The 26866-nt window shown below is 38.5% G+C and overlaps 1 protein-coding gene and 1 pseudogene across 3 annotated transcripts in view; one reads left to right on the top strand and one right to left on the bottom strand.

Moving 5' to 3' along the window:
- Nucleotides 1–26866, top strand: part of LOC110320479 (25-hydroxycholesterol 7-alpha-hydroxylase) — a 167088-nt gene that overhangs the window by 19679 nt on the left and 120543 nt on the right. The gene's annotated exons all lie outside the window — the stretch shown is intronic.
- On the bottom strand, nucleotides 3784–4285 carry LOC110320480 (annotated as a pseudogene).

Genomic DNA, 26866 nt, shown 5'->3' with positions numbered 1-26866 from the left:
CAGGCAGTACTCCTGCAGGGTATACATATAGACAGGCAGTACTCCTGCAGGGTATACATATAGTCAGGCAGTACTCCTGCAGGGTATACATATAGACAGGCAGTACTCCTGCAGGGTATACATATAAGCAGGCAGTACTCCTGCAGGGTATACATATAGGCAGGCAGTACTCCTGCAGAGTATACATATAGTCAGGCAGTACTCCTGCAGGGTATACATATAGACAGGCAGTACTCCTGCAGGGTATACATATACGCAGGCAGTACTCCTGCAGGGTATACATATACGCAGGCAGTACTCCTGCAGGGTATACATATAGGCAGGCAGTACTCCTGCAGGGTATTACAGGCTCTGCAGATTTTACCCTGGTACACAGGTCATCATAAACACACTGAGGTATAGCTGCCACCTTGGAAGGCTGCAGGCCTTTTACTTGTGTTGTTTGCTTAATGTTTATTATTGGTGGTACTATGGTTCAATAGTTTTATGGTTTACGGTAGATGAACATTTTATTGCAAACTAATTTTCCTACGATAATAAGTGTGTAAAGTATGACCCTCTTAATGGGCATTCATAGAATGGCAGTAGACTCTAGTGCACAGAACTTTGTCCCATGTGTTAAAATCCACTTCCTAGCCCTAATATGAAAAGTCAGTTCATCACTCGTTGGATCTCTAGTGAAGGTACTGGGGGGTGGGGCGGGGTCTTGTACTAAGACCCACAACAATTTCCAAACTCTGTAACTTCAAGAATAGTTTTTCTGCCCAATTATTTTTCAGACTTGTATAGTTTTAAAAAATAGTTGATGGCACACGTTGCTCTACCTATGGTTTAGGTGTTGGCCCTTATTACAAAATGTTGTCTGCATGGTAACAGGTGGAAACATAGAGTGGTAATAAACTGCTTCCCTGTGTGGCTTTCTTAGTTGAAAAGGAGAGAGAGTAAGGGAGGGAGGGAGAAGACAGGGATGGAGGGAGAGAGATGAAGGAAAGAAGGAAGGGAAGGAGGAGGGAGAGGGGGGGAGGGAGAGAGAGGAAGGAAAGAAGGAAGGAGGAGGGAGAGGGGGAGGGAGAGAGAGGAAGGAAAGAAGGAAGGAAGGAGGAAGGAGAGGGGAAGGGAGAGAGAGGAAGGAAAGAAGGAAGGAACGAGGAGGGAGAGGGGGAGGGAGAGAGAGGAAGGAAAGAAGGAAGGGAAGGAGGAGGGAGAGAGGGGGAGGGAGAGAGAGAAGGAGGGAGGAAAGGAGAGGGGGAGGTAGAAAGAGGGAGATTATGTTTATAATTAATCAAAAATATTGAATAAAAATTCCAGGCAACAATGAAAGATAAGACTGGGGCATGTCAGCTGTACTGCTGGCTGAACTTTCTGGGAAAGCTTGAGGGAGGCCATGATACCTGACCCAGCATTTGCAGGGTGAGCCTTCTGGGAGCAGAGAATGTTCCAGCAGTGCATACTTGGCTGGAGATAGGGAATGAAAGTGGAAGCAGGCAGAGGTGTGGGAATAGGAAGGTGAAGATTATATCTAAGGAAGAGAAATGTGCAAAAAACAATTTTCATAAGCAAAATTTTAGGAATGCATTAGAACCATGGCAGTGGTGGTACATTCCTTTAGTCCCAACACATGGGAGACAGAGACAGGCAGATCACTGTCAATTCAAGGATTGCCTGGTCTACAAAATGAGTTCCAGGTCATCCAGAGTTGTTACACAAGAAAACCCTGTCTCAAGAAACAAAAAACAAAAATAAAAAACCCAAAACAAACAAAAGGACCCTCAACCCCCCCAACAACAACAAAAACAGAAAGAAAGAAAAATTAAAAAAAAGAAAAAGAAAAGAAAAAAGTAATACATCAGAAAAGCAAATTACTAAAGAATTGTTCTTCCAAAATAAATAATACCTTATTATATGACCTCCTTTGTTTAACTGTTGGATTTATCTGTCTAACACTAAAGGCATGTGTAAAGAACAACTATTATTCATCACTAATTATAACGAAGAATAATAAAACAGAACAAAGAAGGTGTCTGGGGAACATGAATATTACAGAACCTTTGGGTTGTTTTTGTTCATAAGATTGCTGTGCAAGAGTTATCTGAACGTAACTGGATGAAACTGAATGTCCATGTATAATACCATGAGAAGTGCTTTCTTCAAAAATGCTAATATGAACTGTTCTAATATCTGCTTCTAACCTGCAGCATTGGGCTTTAGAAAACATTGGCTCACTTCATGAATTAACCAGTAAAGTGCACGGGAAACTTGCTGAAGTAATTTATTTTCTTACCCATTTGCACTTTATTGTCTTAAACTAATTTGATTTAAGCAGCAATAATTTACTCTTTTAATCTCCTCGCATGTAAGTTATTACTGTTACAGAAATTCTAGAATTTGGGGGAGGGGTGGCAAGAGTTTGCTCATCATAAATAAAATTGATAACCTATAACTGATAACCTAAACCTATAACTGGAGAGAAGTTAAGTCAAAAGAAATTCAGTATGAGCTCTCAGTATCAGATAGGCTTATTCTTTTGTCACATAAACATAATTTGTATATAGACCAACTCCCATTTATACTTAGGACCTTAGTAAGTGGTTATCTTAGATAAAGTTGCAATTATGATACGGGTGCATTAAAAGAACAACAAACAAACAAACCCTAGTGGTGGGATCCAACTATGGTAGCTGCCATCCTGGAAGACTTTGCATAAACCGAGTGTGTATGTTCTATGCTATCATTTATAACAGTTTTAGCAAGCTAAAGGCATTTTTCACATTTGAGAACTTGAAAAACAACTCAGAATCTCATCTTTGGGACAGGCCTGCCTTCCTTATTTCTTGCTTTCTCATAGACCCTGCAGTCCTCAGCATCATGAGCGAGCAGTTTGGAGACAGCACTGGATATAGTTCACACAAGGTCTTGGTGAGAAGATGGAACTTGCATCTTCAACCATATGGAATGCTGAAATTTGGAGGAACAAACCAAAATGTTAATCCAAAATGTTATTTAGGAAACAAGACTTGTGTAACTAGAAATAGACCATATACTAAAAATATTCTGGTCTGTGTGCATTCTGGTGCATAACAGATGTCACTAAGTAAGGCTTTAGGGGTCAGCAGAGCATGGCATGTTTTTCCAGAGAATGGGTCCTCCATTCAGGTAAATTATTAGACTTTTCATAGTTTGAGAACATCAAATTTTTTCTAGCATGAGTTGCAAATTTATATTTTCAATACTTTGAGAAAATAAGTATTCATTTTAAGATAGCCCTCCACTTTCATTTATGATTGATGAATAAAAGCTGTCTATGTGGGAGCTGGCGAGATCATTGGGTGGTTACAAGTGCTTAGTGCTCTGAAAGAGAACCCAGGGTTGGTTGTGAACACGCACGTGGCAGCTCTTTTTATCCAGGACTCTGTTTATGGTTAATCTTATATTTTACATTTTTTTCTTAAAATATAAATTTATTTTAGACTTGGAAAGATGGGTCAATGATTAATAGCACTTTCTATTCTAGCAGAGGACCTGGGTTTAGTTCCTAGCATCCTTATGGCAGCTCATAGCCATCTGTAGCTCCAGTTCTGTTATTTTATGCATTCTTCTGGTCCATGGGAATAGGATATGCATGCGATACACACACAGATAGACATACACATATATGTCTTAATATATATATATATATGAAGAACAAATAAGTAATTAAAACTATATATTTAATGTCACACAGTGATGTTGCTTTTTTTTTTTTTGCCAGTACTATTTAAATGTTTTATTTCATGTCAGCCAGGCTGCTTCATAGGTTCTCGATGGGCTGGTGGGGCCAGTACGGGTACTTCTTCTTGTCCAGCTTGGTTTCTGGGACGATCTCATTCAAGTCATCAATGGTCATCTGGTCAAGGGGAATTATATTCCTCATTTTCTCCAGCTGCTTCTCATACTCCTGGATCCTGAGCTGAGATCCAGACACAAACTCAGCACAGTTCACATCCTCCTTCTCCTCCTGGTCCACCAGGGCTGTGTGTTTATCCTCAGGCATAGGAATCTTCAGGGCATTATACTTCTTTTCAGAATCGTCCACCAAGCCAGGCTTGGCCACATTGGCCTTGTAGTAAGCCCAGTCAATCGCAGGTGGTTTCTCAGACAGACTAGCCAACCTGGTGTGGAAGGTCTCATTCCAGGTCTTCAGGACATTTCCAATTGCCTTCTGGTTTGGGGGCATGATCTCCACGAAAGATACCCAGTCAATGGTTTTTAGAGCAAGTTTACACCCAGCCATCTTGGGAAACCTCACCGACCCCTGGCGGAGTCGTGATGTTGCATTTTTTTGACAACCATGCTTATTAACATGCCCATTGCCTTCATGATGAGTTCTTAATGTAATAATATTTAGATTTTACACAGCAAGTTTCAAGTATATATAATTCCCTATTATTAAATACTGCTAATAATGTTAGACTTGTAGAAATTGCTTATTTTCTAACTGAAAGTGTATACTCTTTGGCGATAATCTCTCATTTCTACACCTCCCAGTGCTAGCGATCTGCATCTCACTGTCTCTGTGTACAGTTATTGAAATGTCATACATCCTGTCTCTATAACTGCTTCCATGGGTATTTTGTTTCCCCTTCTAAGAAGAACCAAAGTGTCCACACTTTGGTCTTCCTTCTTCTTGAGTTTCATGAGTTTTGCAAATTGTATTTTGGTTATTCCAAGCTTCTGGGCTAATATCCACTTATCAGTGAGTGCATATCATGTGTGTTCTTTTGTGATTGGGTTACCTCACTCAGGGTGATATCTTCCAGATCCATCTTTGTCTAAGAATTTCATAAATTCATTGTTTTTAATAGCTGAATAGTACTCCATTGTGTAAATGTACTACATTTTCTGTATCCATTCTTCTGTTGAGGGACATCTGGGTTCTTTCCAGCTTCTGGCTATTATAAATAAGGCTGCTATGAACATTGTGGCGCATGTGTCCATATTACAAGTTGGAATATCTTCTGGGTATATAGCAAGGAGTGGTACAGCTGGGTACTCAGGTAGTACTATGTCCAATTTTCTGAGGAACCGCCAGACTGACTTCCAGAGTGGTTGTACAGGCTTGCAATCCTACCAGGAATGGAGGAGTGTTCCTCTTCCTCCATATCCTTACCAGCATCTGCTGTCACCAGAGTGTTTGATCTTAGCCATTCTGAAGGGTGTGAGGTGGAATCTCAGGGTTGTTTTGATTTGCATTTCCCTGATGACTAAAGACATTAAACATTTTTTTTTTAAAGATGCTTCTCAGCCATTTGGTATTCCTCAGTTGAGAATTCTTTGTTTAACTCTGTACCCCATTTTGTAATAGGGTCATTTGATTTTCTAGAGTCTAACTTCTTGAGTTCTTTGTCCATATTGGATATTAGCACTCTATCGGATTTAGGATTTGTAAAGATCTTTTTCCAACCTGTTGGTTACCTTTTTAAATACCCATGGCAGGAGTTACAGAAACAAAGTGTGGAGCAGAGATTGAAGGAATGACCATCCAGAGACTGCTCCACCTGTAGAACCATCTCATAAATAACTAACAAAGCCAGACACTATTGTGGATGCCAAGAAGAGCTTGCTGACAGGAGCCTGATATAGCTGTCTCCTGAGAGGTTATGCCAGTGCCTGACAAATGCAGTAGTGGATGCTCACAGCCATCCATTGGATAAAACACAGGGTCCCCAATGTAGGAGCTAGAGAAAGTACCCAAGGAGCGGAAGGGGTTTGCAGTCCCATAGGAAGAACAAGAATATGAACTAAACAGTATCTCCAGAGCTCCCAGGGACTAAACCATCAACCAAAAAAACCACATGTTGGGACTCATATCTCTAGCTGCATATGTAGCAGAGGATGGCCTAGTTGGTCATCAATGGGAGGAGAGGCCCTTGGTCCTGTGAAGGTTCTATGCCTTAGTTTAGGGGACTTACAGGGCCAGGAAGTGGGAGTGGATGGGTTGGTGAGCAGGGGGAGGGGTGAGGGAATAGGGGGGGTCTTAGGAGGGGAAACTAGGAAAGGGGATAACATTTGAAATGTAAATAAAGAAAACATCTAATGAAAAAAAAGGAAAAAAAAAAAAAAGAAATGTCAGACACCATTTCCATTGTCTGTTTGTCTTTCTGCACCATTGCCGTTGTATGTTTGTCTTTCTGTATCCTTGCTTGCACTTAGTCCTGTGCTCTCTACACTCAATTATGAGATGGACACAAGAGTACCTTCTTTATAAAAGATGGGTATTTTACTTACTGTGTGCTTGTGAATGAGGGTACCTGTTTATGGTTTTGCCGCTTTGTATTTATTGACTTAAATGTTTCATACAGTATATTTTGATGATCTTCTTTCCCCTTCCCCAATCCTCCCAGATCTCCTCATCTCTATAAAGAAGGGGAAAAAAAGGAAAGAAAACAAAGACATATCAAAACAATTACCAGCCTCTCACTGCTCTTCTCTTTCGTTTTGTGTGTGTATGCGTTACAGAATGTGAGCAGGCACACAGGCATACGTGGAGCCAGCGGTGGACATCAGGTCTTCGTTTCTGAGGCAGGGTTTCTCAGGTGACCTGGAGCTCTCTGACTGGCTAGACTGCTTGACCTACAAGCCTAGGAATGCTGCCATCTTCTCCTAGTGCTGGGATTACAGGTTCACCCTGCCACTTGTGGCCGTTTCCCCTGGCAGGGGAGATTGGAACTCAGGCCCTCAAGCTTGTAGAAGTATTTTACTTACTGAAGAATCTCCGCCTCCCTATCCCCCAGTTTCATTAAAAGACTGGGTTTGTATGCTTTGAATCTGTGGGAGCAGAAGCACACTGAACATTAATAGCCCCATTTTCTTGAGTATCAACTATATGTCACACTATGTACCAGGGCCCACTCTTGACCTATTCTGGAAAGTTGGTTTTCTTCTGCCGCCCTCACAGAGAACTTGTCTAGGGAGCCAGTCTCTGGTCCTTAAGGCCACTCCCAGTGAGCAGCTGAGCTGGGATTCCCTGGCTCCAACGTATTTACAAACCCATGGTCTATATTTCCCAGGCTGTTTGACTGGTATAGACAGAATGGCTTGGCTCTTGTTGGGCCATTGCCTCAGTACTCAGCCTGCTCACTTCTGGGTCTCAGACTTGTCAACATCCTGCGAGTGAGTGAGCTGGAGCCCTGGCGGGTCTCCACAAAAGCTGCTGGAAATCCCCGTGGATTTCTGAATCAGAGCTGCATTTCTGAACCCATGACTTTTCAAACACAACGTCAGCAAGACTGAAAGTTCTTAGAAACTGTCCTGTACCTCGGCAAGGGCTGGGAAGCCCCATTTTTCTTGTGTCCAGAAACATAAAACTAAACATCTTCAAAGGCACCAAGAAAAGGAGCGTCGCGATCTCTGCATCGTGGCATTTATATTTATGAAATATGGCTGTGAGCTTTGTGGTCTTTCGCAGACCCTTCCCAGCTGAATCCTATTATGTGGAGCCCACTCGGGCATTGGGCAGCTTATGAGAGATGCCAGTGGGAGGGCGCGCTTCCCACTGTTTCTGTTCCTTTAGTACTTAGTAGGCTCCCACCTGAGCCTGGTTCACCACCTGATGGTGGAGGACAGGATCTCAAGCATCCATCCTGCACAGTTTTCTCCTCTCCTTCATAGATTTATTCTGCTTCCAATACCAGTCCTGATCCTAAGCAGTTGCTGAATGTTGATATTACATTTGGATGAATGGACCTTAAGTCAGAGTATTTTTCCTTCACTGTACTTATATGTTGATATTTCTTCCTAATTGTGAAATCTAAAGCTATGTCTCACTAGTGACAATTTAACAAGGATTTTCCTCACTGTACTTTCCTGCATGTGGACACTATGTTTATTTTACTCATATTATAATAATCCATATATCATCGGGATGAAGTACTCAGACAATTCTAAGGAAAAGGAGGATAGACACAAAGTTTTAGGGAAAATATAATCAGAAGTAAATGGGTTATACAATATTGAGAATATAACAAACAGATCTGACCATATTTCATGCATAAACTCTACACTAAATATCAAACATCTATTTTACAATGAACTCCATATGAATGTAAAAAAATTCAGCTTTATTTCATTTTATTGAATTAGAGCTTGACAATTTAATACAGGTGTATAACATGTTCTGCTTATTTCCTGTCCCCACCCTCTCTTCTTTCTCTCCCTCTCTAATAACTTTTCCTTCCCAATCAGTCCCTTTCCAAAGTTCATTAGTTTGGTGTTTGTCTTGCCACCCATGTAGTTTGACCAGGGCTATCAATATGACAATTGGATTCTGATTATCAGTTAGAATCTGGTGGGGGCACCAATGCAAACACAATAGAAAATGACTATACTCTTTAGGGATCCCTGAGCCCTTCCTCCATCTGTGCTTAGCTGTTGGTGGGCCTATTCTTGTGCAGACCCAGTATAATTACAGTTCTGGATTCTGCTTTATTTTTAAGGAACACGGCATGTTACACACTCTAAATTCTACTTGGACATAAAGCTGAATTTACCTACACTTAACTAAGAAAGAGGGCTTTCCACTTAGGTTTTTTATAAAAGGAAATTAGGAAATTTGGATATTTAGGGAAGTATAATTCACTAGTGAGATATCATGGAATCCAGACAGTCTTTTCCTAGTTGCCTGCTTTGAAATTGCCAGGTATCAAGTATAGACAGAGCGGCAAAATGGCATAGCTGTGTAGAGCTGGAGTCAGTGTAGAGAGCAGAGGGCCATAACAGTCAGGGTACGTTTAGAGGGCATGATACTGATATGGAGATCCAAGAGCAGTCAACTAAAATATTACTGACACAAGATATCAATGAGACCATGAATCAACTCATCATGACTGATATTGAATATACAGGAAACCCTAAATAGTCATATTATTCATTATGTACAATGGTTGGCCACCTAGTGTGGATTTTGTGTGGCCTTAAGTCACAAGTCTTTTCCTTTGTCTGTCAGTCTGTAGGCCACTGTAGCTGTCTCTGTGTGTGCTTGTACCCTGCTACATGCAGGCTGCTTGTGCTAGCATGTTCCTGAGTACGTGCAGGAGACTGCCTGCCTATTAGCCTTTGCCCCTGATGATTAAAGTCTGTCCTATCTGTCTGTGACTCATCACTTCCTCTTCAACTTCACAGCTTCCCTGACCCTCTTCTTGTCCTAGCTTCAGAGTCAACAAACTGTAACCTGTGGATCAGCAAACCCATCTTCTGTGCCTCATTTGTTCACTGTGTAGTCAGGGATGTTTTTGTTCTCATATGTAAATGTAATCTGGTGACTGAAGGCAGTGAACTGTAAATAATCCACTGAAAGAATTTCATTCTTTTAATCTCATTAATTTCAGGCGTGTTAGTTAAGCCTGCATCAGAAAATAAAATTTTACTAAAGTTTAATACTTTTAATGTCACGGATGACAGATATGTGAAGGTGCCATTCCTTCCATTATATGCAAATATCAACACACTATGATAACTTTCGTTTTTTGGCTCACACACACAAAAAAAATGTTAGCAAATGTTTGCTGGCCCCTGTTTAAAAGGAAAAGCTATCAGACAATTTTGGGGCTTAAAGGAAAATGAGGGTAAGGGGGAGCTAAGGAAACATGATGTACTCTTACTGGTAAAGGAAAGAAATAGATTGTTCTTTCACTAGCTATGGAATCCATCAGAATTGGCCAGTTCTTTTGTATCCCAGAAAAAAAAAAAAAAGTTGTCATTTCTGTTCAAATGGAGCAAAAAGTTATCACGTGTGTTAAAACATGGCAAATATGTACATATAGACAGGCATGCATACAACGTAAGCAGACACCTGGCAGCTGACCTGTTACAAGAGAAACATGTCTGAGTCCAAATCCTAGGTAGGCTGTGAGCTAGCTGTCTGATTCCTGGAGGGCTTCCCTGTACTGCTGACTGTTCACTAGAGTTTCTGCTGAAACTGTAGAAAGCTAGTGAGTTCCATTCCTCATTCTCATAAAAAACTACACTATTCTCTTCCATGTCCCTCTCATGGTCCTTCCTAACACCTCCTTTATCTAGAATCTTCTGCAGAAAAAGACGACTTACCAGTGCTCATTCTTTGGCTCTCTCTGCTGTTTGTTTGTTTGTTTTGTTTTGTTTTGTTTTTTCTTCTTTTAGAAAACTTGACTCCTGGAATCTGATAACATCACATCACTCAGCTCTTCCACTTAATACCATATAGGATGTGATGTAAGTGTGACAAAGGTTAGATGAGTGTCAATGTCCTGAGCCTATGTATGTGTGTAGGCCAGAAATCGGTGCTATGCATCTTCCTCAGTTGGTCTCAAGATTGCTTTTTTTGAGACAACATCTTCTCTCACTGTCTCTGAAATGAAAGGATCTGACTTGTCAACAAGACCCTGGGCTTCTCCTGTCTCCAGTTCCCCAGTGCTGGGGTTGCAGACTTGTGACAGTACACGTAGCTTTTACACTGCTTATTTTCTCAAAGGCTCAGTGTTTTAGACATATGCATGTACTTACACATACATAGAAAAAAAAGGGCATAATGTTTTACAGTTTCAAATCCTGTAGCATGTAAATGCCCACAGAGAACATTAGAAAAATATCCACTTCTTGAGTCTCATTCTATATCTCTTCCACCCACGCCATATCCCATATGTCTTCCCTCATTATAAGCAAATCTTAAAATCATTAGAACTCAGTGGGTGGCCGAGATGCATTGGAGAGCAGCTCATAATTAATATAAACCTCTTGGGGGAAGTTTTAGGATTTAATTTGATTTACACACACACACACACACACACACACACACACACACTTTCCTTTAACAGAAATTGGACAAGGCATTTAATTATGAAAGCACATTCCAAAGTATACAGCCACAGTGAGAAAACTTCCTCTCTGCAATTGTTACATAATTTTAGGTGTGTTCTGTTAATGATCCAACTAGAACACTGTTTTTTCTTAAAGTATCTGAAAACTTAGACGTAAGCTTCCCTTTCTCCGCTCTGGTATACATCGTGAATCAGGTAGTGGCATCTGCTGGCAATGAATGATATTGCCTTCTAATTCTATAGGTGAATTGGCTGTTCATAATAATTCATTGCTGGGTAGCAGAGTTTTCCCCCAAACAAGTGTATACACAAAATAATAAATAACAATATGGGTGGCAATGGTGTCGTATGGGATGCCACACGAGGCGAGGAGAAGGTAAACCTGAAATGATTATAAGCATCTCTGTTGCTTTGTTTTTCATATTCATATCAATAGTAAAAAGATCAGGGAGGTTCACACACATGCCAGGTCCCAACACTGGTGCAGGTGAGCCTCAAAGGAAATCCCAATCCCAGAGAAACTAGGTAGAATGGCTTGGTGTTTGCCACGCATAAACCAGTTAGAACGGAATTTAAATGGCGATGGATATTGTTCATATACTGCCCCAGGTACACAGCTTCGGTTTTTCTGAAGACCAAGTTTCCTACATTCATCAAAAGTCATAACAGTGTGGCGTGTGGGCAACAAACGCCAGTCGTCCTGGAACCCTTGAGACCGAAGCTAACGGGTCACGAGTTTAAACAGTCTGGGCAATGTAAGGCTGTTTCAGATCGTCACGATCAGGGAAAAACTGTATGAAACAAAACCAATTTAAAAATATATACTATTTGACTTAGCAGTGTCTGAGTTAATAACTCATCGTTAGAAAATAATCAGAGATGTGCTTAAAGATTTATTAAAATATAGTTATTTTTATCTCTGTATACATATATGATATCTATTATAGTATTTATTTTATAGTAAAATATAAATTATCTAAAATAACTAGTAACAAGGAGTTTTCAACAAATTATGATATGTCCTTAAAGTAAAATTATATTCACCCACTGAAAACATTTGATGGTATGAATAAATGTTTATGTTACATAATTAAGGAAAAGATAAGTTAACAATACTGTATGATGTCTTTGTGAGGGGTAACACTCCATACATGCATATGTCAGTACTCTGTGGTTTCACAGGAGATGTACCCACATGGTAATCTCACACTGATTTACCCACATGATTATCTCATAGTGACTTTCCTCCTCATCTCTAGTTTTATAACTTTTCTACAGTAAAAATATACCACCATTAAAATTGAAACCAACTTATATATGTTAAAGATTTGTTTATTTTTGTTTTATGTGTATGAATGTTTTGCCTACATGTATGCCTGTGCCCATGGAGGCCAGAAGTCAGCACTGGATCCCTAGAACTGTAATTACAGATGGTTGTGGGATGACATGTGGGTACTGGGGAGCTGAGCTCAATAGCAAGTGCTCAGCCTGCTAGCTCCCAAACTAATATATCCTTTAAGGAAACAAGATACAGTGAAGTAATCCCCACCAGGGATTCTGATTACAAAGAGACCATTCAAGAAAAGCAAAACCAGAGGGGAACAAGAAGACAATGCCATTGGCATAAGGGAGCCATGCTGGCACACTGCATAAAAATGGTCTTGAAGGCATGTAAAAGAATAGGTTGTGTCAGACATGTGAGAATCAAGAGCTCAATCACGGTATCTCAAGATTATCACTAGGATTTAAATCACCTTTGTACTCAAGAAGCCATAAGAGCACGCAGAACAGAAATTAGGTTTGACACTAAGAAATGTATACTACCTTGGGGAAGAGAGAAGGTCGGGTTTAATCAGTACTACGTTGCTGAGACTCTGGATTCTTCATCTCCTTTGATGACACTCACCTGCCATTGCTCTGAAAAGTTAGAGAACCATTTGTCTAACAGTCAACACACATTCTCTAGTCTATTAAGCATTGCTTAAGGCTACTCATGTACTTGGAACAAGATGGAGAACAAACAAAACTAAACCAACAGATGGAACAGAGATCTTATTTACCTAATTTTCCTTCAGGAAGCAAGACTGTCGAAGGGAACAGAAGGCCACACTGGCCAGTTTATGTTTAGACAGTGTGGCGCTGATAAGGATCTCTGCTATAAATCAGCCAAAGCCTGACAGACGCTGGGCATCTGGGGAACCTGGGGCAAGTGGTGATAGAATCTAATATGTAGCTATTTCTGGCAGAATGACACTTTTTGAGGGCTTTTATCAATATGGCCTTTGCTTTTGTCAGCCCTCCCATATGTGTCTGCTTGTTGGCCTGTGTGCCTCTGTATGGCCTCTGTAATGCCCTGTGACTGTCTCTATGCCTATCTATATGTTGCAAGTGCACCAATGTGTGCTCGGGTGCCTGGTGGGATGTGGCTGCCTAGTAGCCTATATGCAAGTGAATAAAGTGCTGTGATTATTTTCTGCCCACAGCTTCAATTAAACTCTTCATCTGCCAAGCCTCTCACAACTCTCTTTCTTTCCTAGCTTCAGAGCTTAGACCTTAGTACTATAACTTCAAACATCTCCTTAAATTGAGATTATTTGCAATATATAAGTGTTCTAAATTTTATAAAAAACATTTTGAGATTGGAAAGCTTGGAGAGAAAAGACCAATCTATTATAATCAGTCAATTCTGTAATGTACTAGCATTCTTGAATCTTGGTGTCACTGCCTGAACAGTGAGATAAAGATAGGATGTCCTTAAAATCACATAGGATAGGCTTGAAATCACCTCTCTCCCCAGACTCTAATTTAAAGCTTCTGTCTCTTCTCTTATGTGCCTTCCCACAACTAAATAAGGAGCTGTGGAGGGGAACGAAAGGCATAGAATGCTTGACTGAGGGGTGACCTGGCTCTTCTCCCTTTCCCTAGAGCATCTGTAATGACTGTATGCTCAAAAGCCTGGAGAGAACTTTAGAAACTTTTTATTTATCAAGTTCATTCAAGAACCATTAAATAGGTGCTTTTGTACTTGACATTTTGCAAAGACTCAGATGAATAAAGCTTAAAATTCCCTTCTGTCAGAAGAACTTTGTAGTGCTTCTTATTTTATATCTCTATAGGCTGTATTTCATACTTGCCTTCAGCTTTCTCTTGGCTTTTAAGGAAAAATACTTTGATGTAAGTTGATTATATATGTACGTACACACATGTACATATGTATGACAGGAATGTTGGAAACCACTGGACTGGTTTGGGAGACAGAATTGTGGTGGGTGACAGTTATAAACTGTCAGTGCTTTCTACTGCCGTGGTCCCGACTTTAGTCCAGTTTGCTAACATCATTTACATGAATGACTGTAATACATTTTTTTCTTATTTTCTCCTTGTGCTTTTGGCATTAAAACCAGTGATCTACTTAAAATTCAAGTTGGAGAATGTCTTTTGTTCGCATTTGTATACCTAATGCCTAATTAAATTGAGTTAGATCTGTCTCCTCCATGCCTCCAAATCTATGTAATTCAGTACTGTCTATGTAAAAATTTTTCTTTATGACTTCAACAGAGTTTGCATTGTAATAATCAATAATCAACTAAGATTAACAGGGAGTAGGTTTTCAATAGCATTTGTTAGAAAAATAAATGCTGTTAGTTAGGAGGTCATATTAGTTGAAGTGATAGGCAGAGATAAACTTTAGATATAGTATCACTAGATATGCACTAACTGATAAGTGGATATTTGTCCAGAAACTTAGAATACCCAAGATACAATTTGCAAAACTCAAGAAAACCAAGAAGAAGGAAGACCATCGTGTGGATACTTTATTCCTCCTTAAAATAGGGAACAAAATACCCATGAAAGGAATTACAGAGACAAAGTTTGGAGCTAAGACAAAATGATCGACTTTCCAGAGACTACCCCACCCGGGGATCCATTCCATCATCAGTCACCAAACCCAGACACTATTGCACATGCCAGCAAGATTTTGCTAAAGGGACCCTGATATAGCAGCCTCTCATGAGGCTATGCCAGTGCCTGGCAAACACAGAAGTGGATGCTCACAGTCAGCTATTGGATGGAACACAGGTACCCCAATGGAGGAGCTAGAGAAAGTACTCAAGGAGCTGAAGGGGTCTGCAACCCTGTAGGTGGAACAACAATATGAACTAACCAGTACCCCCAGAGCTCGTGTCTCTAGCTGCATATGTAGCAGAAGATGGCCTAATCGGCCATCACTGGGAAGAGAGGCCCCTTGGTCTTACAAACTTTATATGCCCCAGTACAGGGGAATGCCAGGGCCAAGAATTGGGAGTGGGTGGGTAGGGGAGCAGGGGTGGGGGGAGGGTATAGGGAACTTTCGGGATAGCATTTGAAATGTAAATAAAGAAAATATCTAATATAAAAAAGAATATTAAGTCCAGTTATTTGAGATCCTATATTTTTCCTAGTGCAAATTGATATAAATGATCAGATCCCCCTCATCAATAGGCCTGTTGCTTGTTTATTTTCCTTATATTAGATGACCTTCTTATACAAGATGTTTTTGTAATCTGAATACAAGTGTTGTGTAATCCTCTTTTAAGAAATGGATAGCTGCTACTCCTGTTACACTTTAAGGAGTTTTGTTAAAACATCTTTTTGTTATAGAATACAGTTTTATTATGTTCAAATTAAATTAAACCTTGTGTATTGGGAAAAAAACTTTAGATATAGTAGATGCTCAGTGAGTGGTTTATTGAGTGGATAGATAAAATACATGTAGATAGAAAAGGAATAAATAACATTTATTTATTTATTTGTATTTTATTTGTTGATAAGGGAAGATAAATCTGTATGTTTAGGAAGGAAGGCTATGAAACAGCATGGCCTAGAAGGTGTCCTGAGGAGAGTACCTCAACATATCCTTGGATCCCCAGGACCCAGTACCTGGATATAAGAATTATGGCAGAGTTGGCAGTCAGAAGACTCAAATTCTTCAGCAAAGTCAAATATCTAAGGCACTAAGAATTCTTTACAGATTTAGCATGTCAGATTTCGTGGTGTTCAACAGAATGTCAATTTCACTGGAAAGTTTTGTAGAAAGGAACTCCTGGGGGTGGAGGAAGACTAGGAGTATAGACCATTCTCAGAAGGAACAGAATGTAGATAAGATGTAAATATAGAGGAAGGCATGTTTTCACACTCAAAGTGAAAGTTATATAAAGATCTATTCTCTCTTGGATATACACCCCACCTCTTGCTTTTGCTGTTCATCTACACTGAAGCTCCTCATTGGAAGCTTTGGCCGTGGAAAAGATGAATGAAGTGGATATATTTCAAGTCCAGTAAGCACAGGTCTTTAGTAGCACCTGACTTTAGTAGCACAAGAACATGAGGAGATAAAGATGAAAATTGTACCAGCAATGGGTCTTGTTAGTATAAGAGTCATCTCTAGGTCCCCACAAGAGTTTAGATGCGAAGAGCAGGTATGCATCCTAAGTGTTAAGGTCTAAGGGCTACCTGCAAGGGATAGGCCATGACCACCATTCATCCTCCAGTGGGATTTCGGCCTAACCCTTTAGGCAGCCTCACATGCCCTTGTGTTCTATATTTTTTCATATTTTTCTAGTATATAATAAGAATATGTAAGTAACTCCTTAAGTGCCTTTGTAAGCAATAGCTAGTTCATTTAATATGATAGTTATGTTCATATATTTCAGGTCAAACATGTTAGTATGATGTTATATTACCACAAACAGCATATATGTATAATAGATAGTATAGCACATACTATAATATATATACACTTGTTATATAAATATATTTGTAGTAAATAATGTACAGTTGTAATAATTTAACTTAGCATGGTTTACATTAATTTATAATATAGTAAATTATGGTAAAACTGTAACAATAGTATTTTCATAAACTTACTTGAAAATTAGATTTTAATGTAGATTTATAAATGCAGATTGGTGCTAAAGACAAGAAAAAGGACATAACATGAGCTTGTAGACATGCTCACTTACTCTCTATGACCCTAGAGTGTTGTGGTAAACACAAGGAGAATTTGCAGAAATACATAACATTGGTTCCTTTCAGGGCCCATTTCTAAATTCTTACACTTTTGTAATATTAACAAAATAGCTAAACATAACTTGCTTACTCTCCTGTTTCTATGACTGTGCTTATGAGGTGTGAACATTTCTCCTGGGTCACGGGTAAGAAGTTCCTGCTCTTCACACTGCCTGTAAAATTGCAGTTCAACTAGAATGATAATCCAGACTTAACTTGTTACTGTTCACTGTCAATTATCAAATACAAATATACTCAACATCAACACTTGACTGCTCACAGCCATTAGAAGCAGATGATTGCAAAATATATTTACCATCCTCTATAAAGGAGGGTAAGGAACTGACTGGACCTCTTTTTCTGATGCTACCTCCTGGGATGATTTTTCTTTTGGCTATAGAAAATAAGGAGAAAAATGCTCTTCTATTAATTGGAAAATCAACACTCTGAGACCTCAGCCATATTATCAGTTCAGATTTTGTGTTGGAGGAATGCTGCCTATATCATAAGAGCATCTACACTAGAGATTTAACAGAAGACAACCATACATATTTATTACATACATTTTATTCTCACTACCAAATTTAAATACATGTTGACATTTTAGTAGCGCAAAGTACCTCTTGCTATCACATAGATTAAAAGACATGCGTTCAGTAGTTGACTCAGGGACTTTCCCTGAACTGGCCATGAATGCTGAAACCATCTGTTTTTCTGGACGTTGTCAGGGTGAGTGTGGCAGAGGCAGCTGTTTGCAAAGGGATGCTCTGGATGATGAACCAGCCCATTGTTTCTAAGCAATTCACTTGCATTCAGAAGCTCTACCCAAGCGTACTACAGAGCAATCAAAATCAAACTATTGTTTGTACCAATCATATTGATCTGAAAAGGACGTGGTGGGATGACCCCATTGTAGATGCAAATAGTTGTTCTGAGCAGCTGTATGCTGGCCAATATGTACCTCAGTAGGAAAAGGGCTTGGAAGCTAGAGGGCTCTCTGCACCCTACTGAGAGAGGAAAAAAGCTTATAGCAGATTGAACTGCAGTTTAAAGACACTGGAGGGAATGAAGACACAGGTCTGTTGGTATTAGTGGCAATTTTCTTTCACACACAAAAAATGTCAATATTTACTCTATGGTGGCAAAGCTATTTTTATAGAAAAGCTTTCTGCAAACTATCATTACAGACTTCCTATAAAATTAATGACCTAAATCTATCACAAAGTAGTAATTTGTTTTAGTTTCAAATGTTAAGTCCTGACTAGATTTACAAATTAGAGAATGCATAATCTCAGTTTATCTGGAAAAAAAGCATAAAGTTTACACTTTGTATACAACTCCTAAAACATAGAAACAATCATGATATTGCCATAGTTATGTGCTTATTAAAAAGGACATTTTTGCCTATGCAGAGAGAAAATGGAAGCAGAAAAATGAAAATTATGCAGTTTTAGTTTTTATATAAATGGAACGCAGTGTTCTATCCATTAACATTTCAGACTTTCGGTTGTCCTTGTCACTTCATTGCGTGCATGCTAATATCTTCTCATATAAAATTTAATCTGTTGAACTAAATGAAGGAATTAGTATCTGAAAGGCATCTTTCATTAAGCAATTAACGAATCTCTCCAACAAATCTACAAAAGCATATGTGTTTATATTTAACAATTACTTGTATGATCACCCGTTATAACATGCATATATTTTGTGTTTCTTGGGGTATTATCATATCTCAATTTATTGCTTATACTACAGAACATTAATAAAACATGTTTAGGACTATTTCTTTGCTTAAAAAAAACAACCATCTATTGTTTATGGGCTTTACATATCCTCTATGGTTCAGTTTTGAAAATAAAAGATATTTCTTGTAGAAGAATTTTGCTATGGATGGGATTTTGTGAGATTCAGAGGGCTGAGTGAAACTGAGAAAAATCACAGGCTCGGGCTGTAGCTGTAGAATAAAGCTGATTGTAGACATGAGGAGGCCTACTGCTTCTGTCAAGCATTTAGGGGCCAACATAAGATTATTTTGTGTGCTTTTAAAGAAGATATCTAGTTTAGCTTATTTCTATGGCTTCAGTAATTATTTCTGAACCACAGCTAAATTAGCCGCCTGCATCTCTTTGTTTGAATATACAGTTTCCTTAGTGCCACTGTGATCACAGTGTGGGGCAGAGCCTGTGGTAGAGAGCATTATACTTTGGACTGGATTGTAAGAACCTGTCTTTAAAAACTGGAGAAGGTGAGGGGGAACAGCCAGTTAACAGAAAAGGCATCAAATAACTGTTAATTGGGGTTAACATGACATATAAATGGCTCACCTTTAGTAATTTTTTTCCTCTTAGTTAATTTATTGAGGAAAAATTTGTACTGATCTTTAGCATAGCCAATTGTCCATATTTCTCTAAGCATTAATGGAAAGAATTTAAGATTCTAAAGAAAGCATGTTAGACTATTAAAATTATTTAGTAAATTAATGATGTTATTTTGGTAACTTTATTTAATGTACTAAATATATATTAAATAGTAAAGCTTAACCTATTATATGGAAAAATAACTTATTATTCCATTGTAATAATATGTATATGTATTTAAGTCTAAGTCTATGTTATATAATATGTTTAGCTATGTGGTTCAGGGAGTGGTTAGGAGTCAAAGTTGGAAACAATAGCTATGATATTGATAATTTAAATATATGACAAGGATTTCAAAGAGGAGCAAAGCTGCTCACATTAAGTCACCTCCACTGTAGAGAACTGGAGGAAAGGTCTGGGAAGTCAATATATCTTTTGCCTCCTAACTAGGTCTGCAACTTCCTCCAACTAGATCTGCATCTTGAAGTTTTCATTTTCTCCTCAAAGCACACAAAGCCTAATCTGGGAATTGTACACAAAGGACTATGGGCAACTAAGGCAAGCTGGAACCTGGAGAGGTAGTCTTCCCTGCGAAAGCAGGCCAACTGGTGGCACAGTGGCCAATGGTCAGCCTTGAAAGCATACATACAGTTAAAAGTATACACACACACACACACACACACACACACACACACACACACAAATAATGAAAAAGAGGCCATGAATTTGAAATTTGAAGGAGAGATGGGATGGGCAAGGGCATATGAGAGGGCTTGCATGGAGGAAAGGAAAGGGGAGAATTTCATAAATAAAAGGATTTAAAAATTACAGAATATTTTATATGAAAAAACATTTTAAATAAAAAATTTTAAAGTAAATAATCTGTCATCATGAGCATAGAGCTATATTAAATTATTAGTAAGTTCTGTAAATATACATAATATGCCATTTTTGCAAAACCAAATATTTAGTGTCTCAAAATAACAGTGCACAAATATTTAGAATTGTAACATTCGGTTGTTTTTTTTTTTTTTTTTTTTTTTTTGATGAGTATGTAATCTTCTTCTCCAACTCTGCTCATTAGTTGTAGCTTCAACTTTATGTCTTAAAATATTAACTTATCTATGTTTGTTTGCGTTTTGATTCTATGTACTTGGAAAACCTTTTACCATTATTTTACATGAAGGTGGTATCTGTTCTTAATGGTGAGATGTGTTTCTTGGAGGCAGCAGAAATATGTATCCTGCTTTCACCTTCCTTCCTTCCTTCCTTCCTTCCTTCCTTCCTTCCTTCCTTCCTTCCTTCCTTCTTTCCTTTCCTTTATTTTCTGAGATAGGTCTCTCTGTTTTGCAGCTCTGGCTGTCCTGGAACTCAGTACATGAATCAAGCTGGCCTTGAATTCCCAAAGACCCATCTGTTTATCGCTCTAGAGTATTATGGTTAAAGACATGATCCACCAGGCCCCACTGGATTCTGTTTTGTGATGCAGTCTGTTAATCTGTGCTTTTCTTGTTTGGGATCATACTCACGACAAAAACCCAAAGGAGGAACTATTTTAAGGTATAAAATAGGAAGTGAATATGAAACATGAAAAACATGTTTGATATAAATGCAATTTAAATTTTGAATTACATAAACCTTCAAATATTATGAACTAATTTAGAGTAATCATTTGAAGGTCTGAAAGTTCTTAGAAATTTTAAGTAACATCATAATTAATTAATTAATAATTAATAATTAATTTAAGTAACAAATCATAATTTCTGTTGTAACAAAATAGCAGAGTTCATATTGTTGTTCCACCTACAGGGTTGCAGCCCCCTTCAGCTCCTTGGGTATGTTCTCTAGCTCCTCCATTGGGGACCCTGTGTTCCATCCAATAGCTGACTGTGAGCATCCACTTCTGTGTTTGCCAGGCACTGGCATAGCCTCACAAGAGACAGCTATATCAGGGTCCCTTCAGCAGAATCTTGCTGGCATGTGCAATAGTATCTGGGTTTGGTGGCTGATGATGGGATGGATTCCCGGATGGGGTAGTCTCTGGACAGTCCATCCTTTCATCTTAGCTCTAAATTTTGTCTCTGTACCTATATCCTTTCATGGGTATTTTGTTCCTTATTCTAAGAAGGAATAAAGTATCCACACGATGGTCTTCCTTCTTGGTTTTCTTGTGTTTGAAAAATGTGACTTCTTTTGTGATTGAGCTCGTGTCTCTAGCTGCATATGTAGCAGAAGATGGCCTAGTCAGCCATCATTGGAAAGAGAGACCCCTTGGTCTTGCAAACTTTATATGACCCAGCACAGGGGAATGTCAGGGCCAAGAAATGGGAGTGGGTGGGTAGGGGACCAGGGGTGGGGGGAGGGTATAGGGAACTTTTGGGCTAGCATTTGAAATGTAAATAAGGAAAATTTCTAATAAAAAACTATCTTATACCACTTTTCTAAAAAGATAATATATTATCTTTTAGGAAAAAAAAATTACTCCCATAAGACAGGATTAAGAGATTTTGTAACCATACAAATGAATTCATAAATAAATAAATGATTATTTTCAGCCACTAAAAAAAATAGCAGAGTTATAGTGCAGTTAAGCTGAGCATATAATTTTCAATTTTTCATAATTATGGCTCTTATGTGATACCAATGGTAATCTACCTCATCAAAGAATCTATTAAAGATGGAGAAGTTTCTGTTAATTAGCCTCTTTGTTAAATACTTACTGGGATCTTGCTGGGGATTTTTCTTGGGATTGTAAGAACTGATCTTTTAACAATATTGAGTCTTTCTACCCATGAACATGAAATAATCTCTTCATGTATTTAATTCTTAATGCCTTTTATCAGAGTTTTTTTTAGATTTGCAAATAGCTTCTGTTTATATTTTGTTAATATTATCAAATGTCCTATTAGGTGTATCAGTTTATTATGTTTTTCAATTAAAATTCCAATTTTCATTCATTTGTTAAAATTTAGGGGACTTTTACATATTAGTGCTGTATCCCATAATTGATTACATGCTTCAGGAGTTTTTTGTTCAGGTTTCTGGGATTTCCTTATAGTCATGACTTCTTCAAAGTTGCCCTTCAGTCCTAATGTCCTGAAGTTTTATCAGGATGGAGATTGGGTTTCGTCAAGTGTTTTATTCCATCAACTGATGCTGTAATGTGATTTGTGGGTGAAGTATACATTTTATTAATAAAACTTGTTCAATGACAATTTTATTTAAGTACATAAAACATTCTATTACTCTCACGCCAACCTCTCTTATTTCTTCCCCATACCCTCAATGATCTCTCCTTATAATAAACCCCTTTCCCACCTTTATGTCTTCTTGTTTGTTTTGTGACCAATGAGTTTAACGAGGACCATCTGTGTTGTCAGGAGCTATCTAGGAAAGGGTGAGGCTAGCAGGTGATTTTCCTTTTTAACATGAACTAAGATGGGTGAGCTCTGAGAGGCAAGGTCCAAGAGAGACTTCATCTCAGGATTGTTTATTGTAGCTGATACGTCTTTCCTGTCATCATTAAATTGACATAATAATCCCTGGACGTTAGCCCACCCTATCAAGCAGATTTCCTGCAGATCAACATAAAGATGATCTTTCAAGAATTAATGCTGTTTCAATGAATTAATGATTTTACAGAGCTCCTAGTTTGAGGAAGAAAGTTTTAGGAGATGGTTTTAGTTGTTTTTCTAGCAAGATATACGAAAGTTAGAATCAAGAATGGAATGGTCCCATTCCTCATAATAGTAAATAAAGGTTGCATAATAAGAAGTACAAATAGCCTTCTTAATTACACTAAAAAGAGATGTAGTCCTGGGACAAATTTGTGTTCAAGGAAAAACATTCAGGTCCAAGGTTGATGCCACTGGTGTGCACTATGATAAAGTAAGGCCATGTGAAATTATTTCTTTGAACTTATAATGAACATGTAGAATCAAACACTGCTTTGAACTACAATTGACAGCCTTTTGTAACTCCCATCTTATCTATGATGTAATTTTTGGAAGCACTTTTGTCAAAGAAGGTCAAAGCACAGAGGGAAAAAAGTGATCTCTTGAGGGACTGTGTCCCATTCATCCATCAAAATGTATATCCACTTGTCTGTCTATATGTATGTACACTTAAGAGTTAAACAAGTTCTGAGTTTCTCACTGTACATTCTTGCCAGCCCCAGATAATTAAGTTTTGTTCCATCAGTAGTATTGACCACAAAAATCACCCATCGCAGTCACTGGGTCCTGTCTACACCCCCATTTGCTGCCTTTCAGACCTGGAAACTTAGTAGATGCCAGGAAGGTTACCAACACTGTGTGAACATTGGTTTATCAGTATCCATTAGGGCATTCTATACTCACCAATGAATTTGAAATTGAACGTGATGATTCTTCCTCTCCCGGAAAATAATCTAACAGGGGTCAATAGTTCGGGAATGGAAATAGGGTTCCATGAACCCTTCCTCCAGACATGATGATAGCCTCGTGAAGGCAACTAGGGTTTCTATAAGTTTATTATTGCAATAGTTGTTTCATTGCCAAGAGATTCCTCCTCATCACTGAGCTTGTACATTTTTTACTCCTGTGTTTCATGATAATCTCTGAGTCTCAGAGAATATTTTAAGGTCCTATTTAGGGTTGAACATTCAGTTCTCACTAATTCTCAGCTCCTGTAGAAGCCATGTGTCTCTGAATTCACTGCTACTAACTACAGAGAAAGACGTCTTTTATTAAAGTTGAGAATAGTATTTGTATATAGGTATACTTATAGATCTGTAAAAGGCAGTTTGATCCTATGTTAATTTAGCTAAACAACAGCACTAAGCTCCCACACTAAGACCTATGATAATACCAGCCAATGTTTTTTTCTCAGGTTTATAGAACCAGGCATGAATTATTTCCTGTGGAGTGGACCTTAAATCCTGTAAAGGAATTTAAATCCAACAACATGACTGCTCCGATATTACACCCACATATCACACACCTTTAATCCCTCTGACTGGAATACAGACATGCCCTTAGTGCACACCATTAATCCCAAACAATGAAAGTAAGGTTAGTTTGTAGAAGGAAACAGTCATGTTGAAAGTGATGTCTAATTGAGGGACAGACAAAGTGATGAATTAAGAGAAAGATTTGACAGAATGAGTCAGAGATAGTGTTGAGGTATAGGAAATTGACACTCAAACCATATATATACCATCTCAGTTAAGCAAGAATAGTTTATTGAATGCACACCATAATACTGAATCCTGGACTGGACTGGACTGCAAGAAGGAAAAAGGAAGCCTAATTGCTATACTAGACTGCTCTCAGAGTACACCTTTTATAGGAAAAACCAGGTTCAAACGTTAAAAGTTCAAGGACGTGAGCATTTGGTTTACTAGGCAAAGTATTATCAGTTGACCTTTAAACCGGTTTATCCTGAGTAAGGTAGATGGTGATGAACAGAGTAATTTCAGAACAGTGGGATTACAGAGTCTGACCATTATAATCATAACTTTTTGGATTATTAGTAGCATTTTTCAGTGCCAGACACAAAGAAACCCATCAAATTCATATACTTTTGTTGTTTTGTTTTGTTTGTGTTTGTTGTTTGTTTTTTATTTTTGTTTTTGTTTTGAGACAATGGTCTTTCTATGTGGCCCTGGCTGTCTCAGCACTCACTATGTAGACTAGGCAGGCTTTGAATATGCCTGTGCCTCCCAAGTACTGGAGATAAAGGTATGTGCATCCCCTACAGTATAGCTTATTCCCCTTAACCAATCACAAAGGCACCTATGCCCCTGGAGATAAAACCAACCACGCAAGGGAAAGAAAGATAAAAGTCACCCACTCCTAACCATAACAAGCATTAAATTGACTCTGCAAAGTCTACATATCCAACTTGCAACCTGTTGTATGCTGGACCCCTGCATGAATATTCTCTGCAGAATTATCTCTCTTTGCTGTTGCTTACTATATGAGTCTGGGGTATCATTCTTTGCAAATTATGGACACTTACCCTATAAAGAAAAAGAAAGAGTGGGAGTGGTGTTCATTTAGTTGAAACTTTGCTGAGGGAGTGACTTTTAACTCTTGGCCTCAAGCTCAATAGAAACTTCCAAATACTTCTGTAACTGTCAAGCCTTAAGATATTTTCAGACAGGCTAGCTTCTTAGGTGTAAAGTGTTAGATAGTCGCATTGATAAGAGAGAGTTAGGCATGCATACATGCAGGACTGCTGGAGATAAAACCCTTCTTTGCAAATCTAGCTTGTTTCTGTGGAGCTGTGGTGAGAATGCTCATCCTGGGAGGTCCTCAAATTGTGGGTCTGAGGTCATCTCTTCCTGTTTATTCTTGAGCAGGTATCAAAAGCCCCACTGGGCACTGGAGAGACAGCTGAGCAGTTAGGAGTTCAGTTCCCAGCACTCCTGTCCATTGCTCATCACTACCTCTAACCCTAGCCTCACACATCAAATGCCACCTTCTGGCCTCGGTGGGGACTTACACATATGTGCAAATGTGCTCACGCTCATCCCTCGTTCACCCAATGCCCATTATACCCACAAAAACATTCCCCTCTAAACTTAGTATCTTCTTTTCTTCTTTTATTTACAAGAAAAGGTTTTATTAATTAACCTACTAAGTTCAATTATTTCGGACCATATAAAAACATGAGTGTGGGGCCAGCCACAAAGGAGAAATTTATTCAAGTTATCCTTGGTTAAATTTTTAAAAATGGAGAAACATTAGAAAATGTACTGTATACTAAGTAAATAATAGTTTTTATTTACTTTTAATTTCCCTTGCATTTTTAAGTGGAATTAAGGAATTTCAGTGTTGTTTTTATGACTTTTCATTAAAAAAAAAAAAAACTCTTCTTAAAGTGTATTCTCCTCATGGTTTTCCATCCTCAAACTTCTTTCAAATCCTTTCACGTCCTCACCCACCCTATTCCATTTTCTTTCTTTCTCTCTATCTTTGAAAAGTCAAAAGGCAAATGTGAACCGAACAAATCAGAACTTTAAAAAAGAAGAAAAAAACACAAGAAACACACACACACACACATACACACACACACACACACACACACACACACACAAACCATAAATCCATCACAATAGTTCTCATTATTTGCATGGCATCAGCTTAAGTAGTTTCATTGGGTCTGCAATATCTGTTTGTAAGATGGTGTTTGTATGAACATGTGAGTATGTGGTATTTGTGTGTGTGTGTGTGTGTGTGTGTGTGTGTCTGTGTGTGTCTGTGTATGTCTGTGTGTGTCTGTGTGTGTCTGTGTATTTCCATGAGTCCTCAAATCAACTAATGATTTAATAATGGCAGTAAGTCCTGGATCAATGTTTTGCTGTAACAAATAGCAAGGCTAGCTAAGCATATGTCTTCACACCTGAAGCTGTTTTTCCGTTTTTTACTGTATTTTGTGGCAAACTTTTGTTTCCTCAGTCTCTGTCTATTTATTATTGAGCAGCATTCCCTTTTGTGTAATCTCCTTAACTATGTAATTACATCACAAAAATGTAAGAAGCAGGGTGTTCCCTGAGATTCCATCTCACACCAGTCAGAATGGCCAAGATTAAAGATTCAGGTGACAGCAGATGCTGGCGAGGTTGTGGAGAAAGAGGAACACTCCTCC

Source organism: Mus pahari, chromosome 4 (assembly GCF_900095145.1).
Source record: "Mus pahari chromosome 4, PAHARI_EIJ_v1.1, whole genome shotgun sequence".
Taxonomy (NCBI): Eukaryota; Metazoa; Chordata; class Mammalia; order Rodentia; family Muridae; genus Mus; species Mus pahari.
This window is presented reverse-complemented; position numbering and strand designations above follow the sequence as displayed.